At 33.5% G+C, this 13,196-nt stretch overlaps 1 protein-coding gene across 1 annotated transcript in view; it reads right to left on the minus strand.

The window, feature by feature from the left end:
- Nucleotides 1-1,390, minus strand: part of LOC125654810 (uncharacterized) — a 63,808-nt gene extending 62,418 nt beyond the window's left edge. The window contains exon 1 of the mRNA XM_048884897.2: nt 1,287-1,390. The gene's annotated coding sequence lies outside the window, so the exon portion shown is untranslated. The remainder of the gene's footprint in view (nt 1-1,286) is intronic.
- Between the last annotated feature and the right edge of the window lie 11,806 nt (nt 1,391-13,196).

The raw sequence follows: 13,196 nt of genomic DNA on the forward strand, positions 1-13,196 counted from the left end.
AATATCAACAAACAAAACTCATCTGACTTGATCTGTAACTCGTCAATATACACCTGCATACATTGATTGATGTTTTCCGCCACACTCAACAATTTTTCAGTTTATCTGGTGGCGCCCACGTTTTATTGGTGGAAGAGAGAACCCAGATACAATGTACCTGGGAAGAGACCACCGACCTTCTGGAAGTAAACTGGGAAACTTTCTCAATTAGCGACGTGAGTGGGATTCGAACCCACGCCGACAGAGGTGAGAGGCTGTGTGATTTTGAGTGCAATGCTATAACCACTCGGCCACAACCTGCATACAAAAAAATCAATTCATTATCTTGAGGCATTTAGAAAAAAGTCCAGAAAACTGGCTGTCATGGAAGGACAGAAAGATAGACGAGGGTAAAGCTATGGGAGGGGGGGGGGGATCAAATATGTTGAAATTTATTTAATAAGAATTATATGCCAATGCCAAAATATTTTTGGTTTAAACTATCATTCTTTACAAATATTATAATTATTGTTCTAATTTCCTCTTCCGATACATGCCATTTGATATGTGTGCGCATAGGGGGATGGGGTGTCTGGATTCTAGATCTGCGCATGTATGTGCAATAGTGTTGAAATTATTGATTTCCTTGTAATGAAATGCGTTTTATTGGTAGTGCTGTTCACAGTGTTACAAATATGAAAGGTTTGCGACACAAGACTTAGACATTTGACAATTAGTAACTTGGAAATAGGAATGTAGTGACTAGCCCAGGGGCTAGGTATGGTAGCTGATTCCTGCCATTTTACACTTTATCGTCTTTTTGTTATTTCGAGGCGAAAAGACAACGAAACAATATTTAGCAACTTTTCATCCCGAAATAACGAAAAGACAACATTATTAGTTACTTTTCACCTCAAAATAACGAAAAGAGTTAAGACAACGCATTGTAAAATGGCACAATTCAGCCACCATACCTAGCCCCTAGGCTAGCCGCTACGATCTTGAACGCAGCCCAGAACATACAAGTTGTCGAAGATTAAACTTATAGAACAGGTTGTCGAAGGTTAAACTTTTAAGTCACAATGAAGGCAACATCCTGGGGAGAGCTAAAGTATGCTGTTTCTGTTACCTAATCCCATTCATGTAGTTAGTATTTGGTGAATAGATATTGTTTAATTGCTGATCAAAACATGAACATTACAAAAATGTATGTAGCTGCACTCGCTCAAACGGTCAGACGGTAGCACTGTCAATATAGCTCGCTCAAACGATAGCACCTTCGGCATATAAGACTTAATCATTCATACCTCAAAATTCAAAAGTCGCAGCAATATATCATGAATGTGAGTGAGTGGTTATTGTAAAACTACATTTCTGCAGCAGTCACAATCAAAGCATTTTACCTCCTTCTTAAAAGAGTTCTTCCAAACTTTGAATGGCGCGAAATCCTGAACTCTCTCTGGTTTCGTACATTTATCTGGGCCCTGTTGGGCACATATGTTTGCTTTTCGTGCGGGAAGGTATTGGTCTATAAAGATGGGAACCATCTTCGCAAGCCAAGTGCCCGATGAGAGTAATGAATCGTGGTATCCAGGGCCGTAAATTAACCTTCTATTTGGAGGAGGCAGGAAATTAGGCGGGGGTCTGGGGGCCGCCCGGCCCCCAGACGCTGAGCACATTTTGTGCACACTGAACACGTTTCGTGCAAAATCCTTGATTCTAGGGCCTTCTAAGATGTTACTTGACTAACTCATTCTAAAAGAAAGATTTGGAATGCTTTTTAAGGGAGGTATCATGTTCTTAGTTATTGGAAACAACATAAATTCTAATGAACTTTAAATTTTAGCCTAATTTTTTTTGGCTCAAAAGTTGGAGGAGGCAGCTGCCTCCTTCGCCTCCATGTAATTTACGGCCCTGGTATCTTGTTTAAAAAAAAATGTACTAAACGATAAAAGAAGCAATAATTGCTTCCACTCCTGGAGAAATAAATGACAAAATCTTTGTTGATATTTTGAATTACTTTATTGAGAGAACTTAAAAACCCTTAAAATTTGCGTCATTTTATTAATTTCACCTTATTAAAAATGATAGAAAATAGTAGGCCTAGAAATATCTAAATACGAGACATATTTTAAACCCTATAAAATCTGTAAAATCCAGGAACTTCCGGGGTCTTCGCCCGCTAGGCCCCCACCAGGACTTCGCCCTGGACCCATCGGGGGCCTCAAGGCGGCCTCCAGACTTCATAAAGCCCCCCCCCCCCCCCCCCCCGTAACCGCAATTCCTGGATCCGCCCCTGGGAACGTGTGAGTTAAATACTATGGATGACAACGATGAATCGGCTACTTGGTTGAAAAATGCTAAGCGATTAAGAATTTGTAATCGGTTTACCGGATTATTTGCAGTGGCGGATTTATGGAAGGGGGGGGGGGCTAAAATTTTCTTTAAGGTAAATCGTGGCGTCTTGTTTAGAATGTACTAAACGATAAAAGATACAATAATTTCTTCCATAATATAAATATAATGGAATAAATATTTGTTTAACATGTGTTGAAGTCTTGTGTGATCATTTACAACAGTTGCTACACAAGAATTTTTTTTAAATATAGATTTACGTTTAGGTAAATGCAATTTAAAGTGTTTCTTGTGTTGTAATTTCAGCAGGAAATATATCTTTATGATAGCTTGGAGTCAAATTCTGGTCCACTTTATACATTGTTTTTATTCATGCTGTTTTGGGGTGCCTTATTTGAAGTTGCCCCAACTTGTTTCCAAATAAAGAGATTCTCTCGATGCTTGTACAGTTCACCCTTTAACTAATTTGCTGCATTTAGTTCAAATGCTTCTAGCTAATTTTGCATGTTCGTTTTAAGTATTACATCCTCCCTATACTCTGTTGGTTGAATATTATTTAAGGATGTACTCTACATCGTCATAATGGCTGGCTTCCTTTTAAAACATGGATGATAATATATATATATTATATATATATATATATATATATGATCAATATTGTCTATTGGTTTGAACATATTTTATTGCATATATAATATACAACAGGTTTGAACACAAGTTCTTACAACTTACGAGGTTCTCACCTTAGATTAATTGATAACAATTGTCATACAACATATGTATAGATAAAATAAATACATGTACATTTAGCATAAAGTGAATTACTATCATGAGAATCTGCCTGAATTAAGTATAAATTTGAGAACAGCATTAAAAATTTTGCTGTTAGTTTCATACCCCAAATTGACACTGCCCCAAAGTAAAATCCGTGTATCAATAATAGATAATTCTTGTATTTAAAAAAGTTCGTTAAACATAACATTTCTTACTACTGAAAATCCTTTATACAAACAAAGAAAAAATGATATACATCTTCTCTCATACCACAATGACAGTTTGGAAAATTGACAATGTTTTTTCGGTGTAAATCATAGTTCAGCAAACAGTTATGTCTTAATTTAGTCTGAATTATATTTACTATTCTTTTGCCAAGAAGAAAATGTTTAGGCACTATTGAAATATTGATATTATTAGAAATGTTTCGACGGAATTGACAGATAGAGGTTGTTTTCTTTGCTTCGTTTGCTAAAGAGTTCCATTTGCGAATGGCATCTGAAAAAAATGATTTGTTATATGTTTCTTGCTTAGTTCTAGGAGGTATATAGTCATATTCGTAACGAGTATTGCAGCGCGATGTATCCTTCCGAAAATTGTCAATGATATCACCTAAATATTGTGGTACAAGATTGAAGTGAATTTTATACATTGTCATTAATTTTGCGATTTCCCTTCTTTTACTTAGTGCTTCCCAACCCGTTTCTAAATATAATGATTCTTTGGATGCAAGAATTGGCAGTCCCGTTACAATTCTAGCTGCATGGAGCTGTACTATTGTCTATTCGTTTCAAAAATCCTCGCCTAGCTGAGTAGCTAAGTAGATTAGCACGTCGACTGCTGAACTGTAGATCGCGGGTTCGAATACACCAGAATTTAAAAAAAAAAATTACATGTGAGGAATATTTGACATTATTACCAAGAAAGTTACAAACAATCTTAGAACTACAAACTATCACCTTCCTGTTGAAGTAGGCAGATGGAGTAATATTGAAAGGAATGAACGCTTTTGTACATTATGCAAATGTAACCAAATTGGAGATGAATTTCATTATATTCTGGATTATAAAGCATTGTGCAAATTACGTAGAGAATTTTTAGATATAGAATATTGTTTTGCCCCAAACACACACACAAAAAAAAAAACCCATTCTGTGAACTCATGTCTTCTAAAGATTCGGTATCTCTAAGGAAGCTGTGTATGTCATTTTGAAAATCAATAATATTGTTAAGACATAAAACAACAATTATTAAAATAATTGTATTTATGATTTAAATGCGTATTTTTATGTTTTTAAGGTGATTTTTGTAACATACATTTAAGATTTGTTTCTATTCTCCCAAACGCAATACTTTATAATATTATCCAATCAGCATTCAGTAATTAATCACGTGACTCCAACTTAGCGTCACTCTACAATTTTGACTTGCTTGTAGGCAGACGTGGCTGCAAATAAAGTGTGATCTGTATTTTATACCCACCATCCACCCCTTCATTCCTGCCATGTAATTGTCTTTCTAGTCCCTATCAATTTTTGATGTGACAATTTTTGGATGTGTGGCCAATTTTTTGATGTGCCATCTTTTTGCTGCATCTTTGTAAGGTTGTTTTTTATTGTAGTTGATGTAGACTTTTATAGATAAATTTGGGGGATCAGACATATTGAATTATTTTGTCATTGTTTATTTTCTTTCTCTATTTCAGTGACATTTTCAGTGGATTGTTTGTGAGTCTGATCCCCTTGTTAGTAGTTTGTTATCTAGTTCGTCATTTGAATAAATGACATTTTTCATACTCAATTTGCCTTATGTTTATATCTAATATGATACAGCAAAAACTAGCTTCGGTGACCTTTCTCAGCATTTTAAGACATAAATAATATTGTCTATTCTCCAGATTTTTCATCTGTTTGATCCCTGTAATTGTATATATGTAAATATGTTTCATGTACCTCATATACCATTCCATGGTTTGAGCGAAATAAACTGAACTGAATCCAGCAGGGGTTTTAGATTTTGTTTCAGATTGGTTTCTACTAAAACTGCAATTTTTGACTAAATAAGGTAAATTTGAAAATTTTCATTTTCAAATTATCGTTGTACACATCCTCCACTTTTCATCCATATCAAATTTCTCTGGTGTAGCATACCTACATAATGTCCCACTCGAGATTGTTTCACTCATATGGAGACGTCACCATTGCCGTTGAAGGGTTGCGGCACTTACTGTCTTTGCTTTGTCGTGTCACACTTGCTGTGACACGGGGCCTTGGTTTTTGCGGTCTCATCTTAAGCAAGGGGTACTGAAGACGTATTCTAACGCGGATCTCCACAGTCTTTAATTTAGATAGACCCTATACTCTGACCGAGTCTTTAATTTAGATAGACCCTATACTCTGACCGAGTCTTTAATTTAAATAGACCCTATACTCTGAACGAGTCTTTAATTTAGATAGACCCTATACTCTGACCGAGTCTTTAATTTAGATAGACCCTATACTCTGACCGAGTCTTTAATTTAGATAGCTTGTTGATAACTCCAACATTCTATTAGTTGAGAACTCGTGATTGAAAATTCAAAGATTTCAGACAATTATTGATTAACGCGTCATTTGAAAATACTTTAAACACATGAATAATTTCTAGATATTATTTGAGAACTTGATAATTTTATATTAAGATCATATGACTGTAAACTACTATAAGATAAGAATTACTAATGATTTAAAATATAAGATTATATATGAGAGAAAATAAAATAAAGATTTACAGAAAGTCAGGAACATGACCCACTGAAATACAGTATGCTTTGACTGAATCAAAATATTTTGAGAACTTGAACACTATACGTCTGTACTTTAGAAAATATATTTTATGAATATCATGTATTTGCATATCCATGAACATGAGAACTATTTTAATGATTAAATTAGAAGGAAATTATTTAAACATATGAGAACTTTTGAGAGTTTGATAAATCTTTAAATATTGAGATGACATGATTGAAATGTCATATGATTGAGAAGTTTATGGAGCGCCAAATTAACAAAAACTCAAATAATTGAAGATATCTTCAATTATTTAAAGATATCATCAATTCATTTGATGCACGCAACAATTGAATTAAAGATCTCTTCAAATAATTAATGATATCTTCAATTCTGAATTATTGCGCGCATTAATTGAATTGATGATATCATTAATTCTTCAGCTGAATTGATGCGCGCTTTAATTGAATTAATGATCTCTTCAAATGAATTAATGATATCAACAATTGAATTGATGCGCGCTACAATTCAATTGAAGAGAGCAATAATTGATAGAATGCGCGCATTAAATCAATTGATGAGAGCAATAGTTGATTTAAAGGTCAAGTACGGTGATTTTCCTAAAACTTGAGTTTTATACATAAAAATGTCTGTCGTACACTTATGGATTAATTTCCATGGCAATTTTGATAAAAATCACTTGGCGTGAATTACACGGCGCTATCAAACTTTTACCTGAGCGATCGATAAATGTGTTGTGACGTGAGTTATCGCTCGTAGCTTATGACGTCATCTGAGACAACTTTCGATTGCATTGATCGAGTTTTATAGTGTTTACATAGAAAAGTCCTATATTATGGTACAATGCACTGCTTTGAACTGCGATGTGAAATCGGGACAGGGATTAAGTGTGTTTCTTTTCCGAAAAGACCCTAAATTTCGAAGATTTTGGACACTGAAACTGAAAAGAGACACTGAGATTTGTGACAAGCCACGAGGATCAGTGAGTGACACTTTAATTAACGAGGATCAGGTTTCCATCAACCCTGACGCATCATCCTGTTTGACTCCAAACAAAATGCAAATTGATGATTAACTGGGTATCCTACAAAACAAGTGGAGGGATGTATTTTAATTATAAAAAGTTCAACCCAAAAAGGGGGATGCAATCCACCCCTCTCTACATCCACCACTGAATGCTTTAATGCGACACTGTATTCAATGGGTTTGCGATTGCACATAAAAATTAATGTCACCCATTACCTAGTTCGAATAGATTTTATTTCTTTTGTTAAATGTAATATCTTTCGAATATTGTTGTACTCATACTACATTTATAAGGGACTCACCATTTCATTTCTTCACTATATATATCCAGCGTACAAGTCAAGATGAGACAATTGATGCAAGAGGTAAACAATTATTAGACTTGTGTATTGGTAATCAACTAAGAATATTAAATGGCAGAGTATTCGGAGATTGTTTTGGAAGATACACCTGTTATACAACAAAAGGTGTTAGTGTGGTAGACTATGTGATAGCCTCTGAGAAAATATTACCATGTTTTTTATATTTTCATGTAAATCAGTTCCACCCCATATTCTCTGATTGTCATTCAGTACTAGAATGGCAAATATGTGCTGATTTTGCTTTTAAAATATGTGATGAACTGCCTGTATTTCAGTTAAAACCCAAGTTTATATGGGATGATAATTCAGCTGAGAAGTTTTGTTTAGCACTTAGCAGCACTGAATTCAGCAAGAAATTAAATTATTTTGTGAATGATCAAATTATTGAAAACACACAAAATTCAATAGACAAAGCCTGTGATGATTTGACATCCATTATACTATCTGCAACTTAGGAAATTTAAATGTAGACAGTTCAAAAACAGCATGCTTGAAAAGATTGATGAACTGCATGATAATAATCCGAAAATGTTTTGGGAATTTAAAGAAACTCTCAGATGAGAAAGTGGATGACAAAGGATCCCAAATATCTTCTAAAGATTGGCTACACCATTTCATTAAGTTAAATACTGTTACAGATTCTTTCAAATCTCGCATTGCTAGTTTGGATGAACAAGTATCTAAACTTGAATCTAAAGCATGTTTTAATGAATTAGACTTTAGGATTTCTAAAACAGAAATCTCTGAAACAATATGTAAATTAAAATGTAACAAATCTCCAGGATTAGATAGAATAACTAATCACATGCTGAAACATGGACAAACCGCACTTATCGATAGCTTACATAAACTATTTAATAGCTGTTTAGTGGGAGGTATTTATCCTAATCAATGGTCATATGGTATTATAACTTTACTACATAAGTCTGGTGATGCTCACGACCCAAACAATTATCGTGGAATAACCATAACTAGTGCAATAGGTAAATTATTAAATAGTATCCTCAATAGGAGGCTAGAAAAATTTCTTGAAAAGCATAAAATAATTAATGAATGCCAGATTGGTTTCACAAAATCTGCAAGGACCACATGTTTATTCTTAAAAATATCATTGAAACTTATTGTCATAATAAAGAGGGGCGAGTATATGCTTGTTTTGTAGATTTTAGAAAAGCATTTGATACTGTCATACACTCGGGTATCAAATACAAACTACTCAAATTATGTGTTGAAACCCAATTTTATATGCTTATTAAAAGTATGTACAACAATAGTAAATCATGCATTAAGATAAAAAGTCATCATACAGACTTTTTCCAAATTAAACTCGGTGTAAAACAGGGAGACAACCTCAGTCCCAACTTGTTTAATATATTTATCAATGACTTACCAGAGTACTTCAAAGATGCAAGTGACCCAATAGTTCTAAACAATAAAATAATACACTGTTTAATGTATGCAGATGATGTAATATTACTGTCACACTCAGCAGTTGGTTTACAATGTAACCTTGATAAATTGCAAAAATTCTGTTCTGATTGGTGCTTGAAAGTCAATATTGATAAAACTAAAGTTTTAATCTTTAACAAGGCAGGAAGATTTCTCAAGCAAAATTTTATTTTGGAGAAAAGAGAAATACAGTGTGTCCCCTCTTACAGATATTTGAGAATATATTTCAATACAGCTGGAAATTTTTCTAATGCCCAAGAGGATCTGTACAAAAAGGCAATGAAAGCATATTTCAAACTACATAAAGATTTTTTATCATTACAACCTAGCATTAAAACATCCCTTCATGTCTTTGATCACACAATCAAGCCAATTTTACTTTACGGCAGTGAGATTTGGGGAATTTTTAATCGTCCTTCTTTTTTCAATCGCAATGATATCTCCTTACATGATTTTTACTCTAAATTAAAATGTGAAAACCTCCATGTAAAATTCTGTAAATTTATTCTAGGTCTTCATAGAAAAAGCTCAAACTTTGCAACATGCACTATCCGAACTTGGCAGGTTTCCATTACATTTTGATGTAGTGAAAAATATAATAAAATATGTAAACAGATTAGAAAATCTGGGTACTTCTTTTCCTCTACTAAATGCTGCATACATGCAAAGTAAGCATAATGCTTGTACATTAAAATCGCAGTCATGGTATGGTGTGGTGCAAAAGTTATTTGGAATTGTTGGAATTAGAAACAATCATATTGCAATCAATAACCTATCAATTTTTAAGAAAAAATGTAAGGAATTGTTATGCAATCATTATTTGAAAGAATGGGGACATATCAGAAGTTTACAATATGGAAAACTTGAAACTTATGTTAAATTTAAAACTAATTTTGTTTTTGAAAACTACTTAACACTCTTACCACCTGCACAACGTAAAACACTTGCAAGATTACGTACATCAGCGCACAATTTACCAGTAGAACGAGGTCGTTATTCAGGAATCCCTTGACATTTAAGATTTTGCACAAAGTGTTCTTCTTGTAAAATTGGTGATGAAATTCATCTAATTTTTGAATGTTTAACTTATAACTCACTCAGGCAGAACATGTATGAAATTATAAAACAACAATGTGAACATTTTTCCAGTCTTGACAACATGAATAGATTAATATGGTTACTCAATTGTGAAAATACTGATGTACTTGTGGCCCTTTGCGATTTGATTAAAGAAGCAATATAAAATGAAACATGTGAAAGTTCAAACCAATATGTTTATACATAATTATGCACTCCTTGTAAACATGACATGTTGACTTAGTACCAATGCACCGTCCCGTGGTATCTTTTGCATTCCATTCAATCATATGTACTTGTACTACGTGCCTATTACTATTATTATGTGTCATTGCATATATTGTTATTATTTTCTTCCTGTGTGTATTTCTGACTGTTTTGCATTATGATACACGGTGGTACTTACATATATTACATCAAGTAATGTCTCGTGTTATGTACATTGTCTAAGCTCATACTACTAGTATTACTGTATATTATGTGTGAACCATATGAAACCATATTGCACATATGCACTCATTATAAACATGACATGTTGATCTAGTACCAATGCACCGTCCCGTGGTATCTTTTGCATTACAGTGGAGTTAATCATATGTACTTTACTACCTTTACTATTATTACATGTAGAGTTGTTATGTATATATATAGACATCTATATATATATATATATATATATATATATATATATATATATATTTCCCCTATGTGTATTTCTGACTGTTTTGCATTAGGATACACGGTGGTACTTACATATAATGCAAATAAGTATTATCATATTCAAACGTCTCATGTATGAACATTGCTCATACTAATAGTGCAGATTTTACTCTTGTTTTGTTTTTCTTTTTATCGTCATTGCACATTGAAATGTTAACAATCATGTATGCTGTATGCCCGAGAGGGCCCTAATTTGGAAATAAATCATATTCTATTCTAAAATATAGTAAAAATGGAAATGAATTCAATTTAAAAAAGCTATTTCGATAAAACCTTATATATTGCGAGTTCAGTCCAATTTTCAAAGCTTTTTTTTCCCAAGTTCATTATGAAAACAAGTACAAAGTTTTCCTTTTCCTACATGTAATATGCTTTTAGGTGCTACATTAATTAATATATCATGAAAATCAAAATTGCACACCTCAAAATCCTACAATTCGTTAACTTTGTGCCGTAATATTTCAATTTCGCATTTGACGTGTGTTGCGAAGAAATTACATGTACTAATAGGCCTAATTTACATTTTATGATATTGAATCTACATGTAGATGTTTTTCTATAAAAAAAAAAAAGGGGGGGGGGGTACAAATAACGTTGTGCACAATAAGTTTTTTTTCTTTCTTTTGTCTTTTGTTGTTCTTTTTTTAAAAAGGCATTTTTCAATTAAATATATATCTAGCTAAACACATTATAATATGAATCTGATCAATCTCATACTAGTAAATTCCATTTAAAAGAATACAAACGTGAGAGTCAATCTAGTTAAATACGATCACAATCGCTACAATAGAGTATACGGCGAGTATCTATGAAGTCTGATTTTTATTAGCCTAGATTGTGTAAAATACAAAGGTTATCTTTTGATAGAACATTTTTTCCAATATCATTCCCAATTTTCTATGGACTGGCCCGGTAAATAATTTCTAACTGAGATTCCTATGAGACATTTGTCGAACATAGACATATTACTATCGGATGGTTTCGAAACGGGTGCAGGTACAGACATAAAAGGTTGAATCCCTAAACTCAAGTGTATCTACGGTATTTCACCGTCAATATCCATGGTGTTGCTAAAACTGGCAATTTCTCACGAAAATTAAAACGATGATATACAGGCGTAAACAACTACAACTGTCTCAGATGACATCATAAGAAAGGGCGATAATTCCTTCATTCGTTTCTATAAACAACGATTTTGGAATAGGTATTTTGCGCATTTATCTGGATTTTAAAAAAAATAAACACATCAATAAACTTTTCAAAACGGGTTTTAATGAATTATAAACTTTATTTTCAAATCTATTTTTATTACACTCGACCTTTAATGCGCGCATTAATTCAATTAAAGAGAGCAATAATTGAATTGATGATATCTTCAAATAATTGAAGTTATCTTCAATTATTTGAGTTTATGTTAATTTGGCGCTCCATAGAAGTTGACATTATATGTAGATTTGAGACAAGTTGAAAAAATATATACAGGAACAAACACACCTAAGACACTCTAGCTGAATCAAGATATCTTCTGAAAACTTGAGAATTCCATGAATGATTTTTTAAGGTGTAAGATTTTATGATTGAGAATTGTAATACTTCAGCAATAGAATATACGAGAATTTTTTTTTATTGTATGACATTAATCAAAATGAGAACTATTTCAACTATATGAGGTATATTTGAGATATCGTTTGAGAACTTCACGAATCTATTATGATTCATTTTGGAATAACATGACAGAGCGCAAGAACAATCTGGAGATTGAGAAATGCTACATACTCTAATGCCATTCTTCATTTTACAGAGAGGCTACAGACTCTAACGCCATTCTTCATTTTACAGAGAGGCTACAGACTCTAATGTCATTCTTCATTTTACAGAGAGGCTACAGACTCTAATGTCATTCTTCATTTTACAGAGAGGCTACAGACTCTAATGCCATTCTTCATTTTACAGAGAGGCTACAGACTCTAATGCCATTCTTCATTTTACAGAGAGGCTACAGACTCTAGCGCCATTCTTCATTTTACAGAGAGGCTACAGACTCTAATGCCATTCTTCATTTTACAGAGAGGTCACAGACTCTAATGCCATTCTTCATTTTACATAGAGGCTACAGACTCTAATGCCATTCTTCATTTTACAGAGAGGCTACAGACTCTAATGCCATTCTTCATTTTACAGAGAGGTCACAGACTCTAATGCCTTTCTTCATTTTACAGAGAGGCTACAGACTATAACGCCATTCTTCATTTTACAGAGAGGCTACAGACTATAATGCCATTCTTCATTTTACAGAGAGGCTACAGACTCTAATGCCATTCTTCATTTTACAGAGAGGCTACAGACTCTAATGCCATTCTTCATTTTACAGAGAGGTCACAGACTCTAATGCCATTCTTCATTTTACAGAGAGGCTACAGACTCTAACGCCATTCTTCATTTTACAGAGAGGCTACAGACTCTAATGCCATTCTTCATTTTACAGAGAGGCTACAGACTCTAACGCCATTCTTCATTTTACAGAGAGGCTACAGACTCTAATGCCATTCTTCATTTTACAGAGAGGCTACAGACTCTAACGCCATTCTTCATTTTACAGAGAGGCTACAGACTCTAACGCCATTCTTCATTTTACAGAGAGGCTACAGACTCTAATGCCATTCTT

The sequence above is a fragment of the Ostrea edulis genome, chromosome 7, assembly GCF_947568905.1.
Source record: "Ostrea edulis chromosome 7, xbOstEdul1.1, whole genome shotgun sequence".
NCBI classification, from domain to species: domain Eukaryota; kingdom Metazoa; phylum Mollusca; class Bivalvia; order Ostreida; family Ostreidae; genus Ostrea; species Ostrea edulis.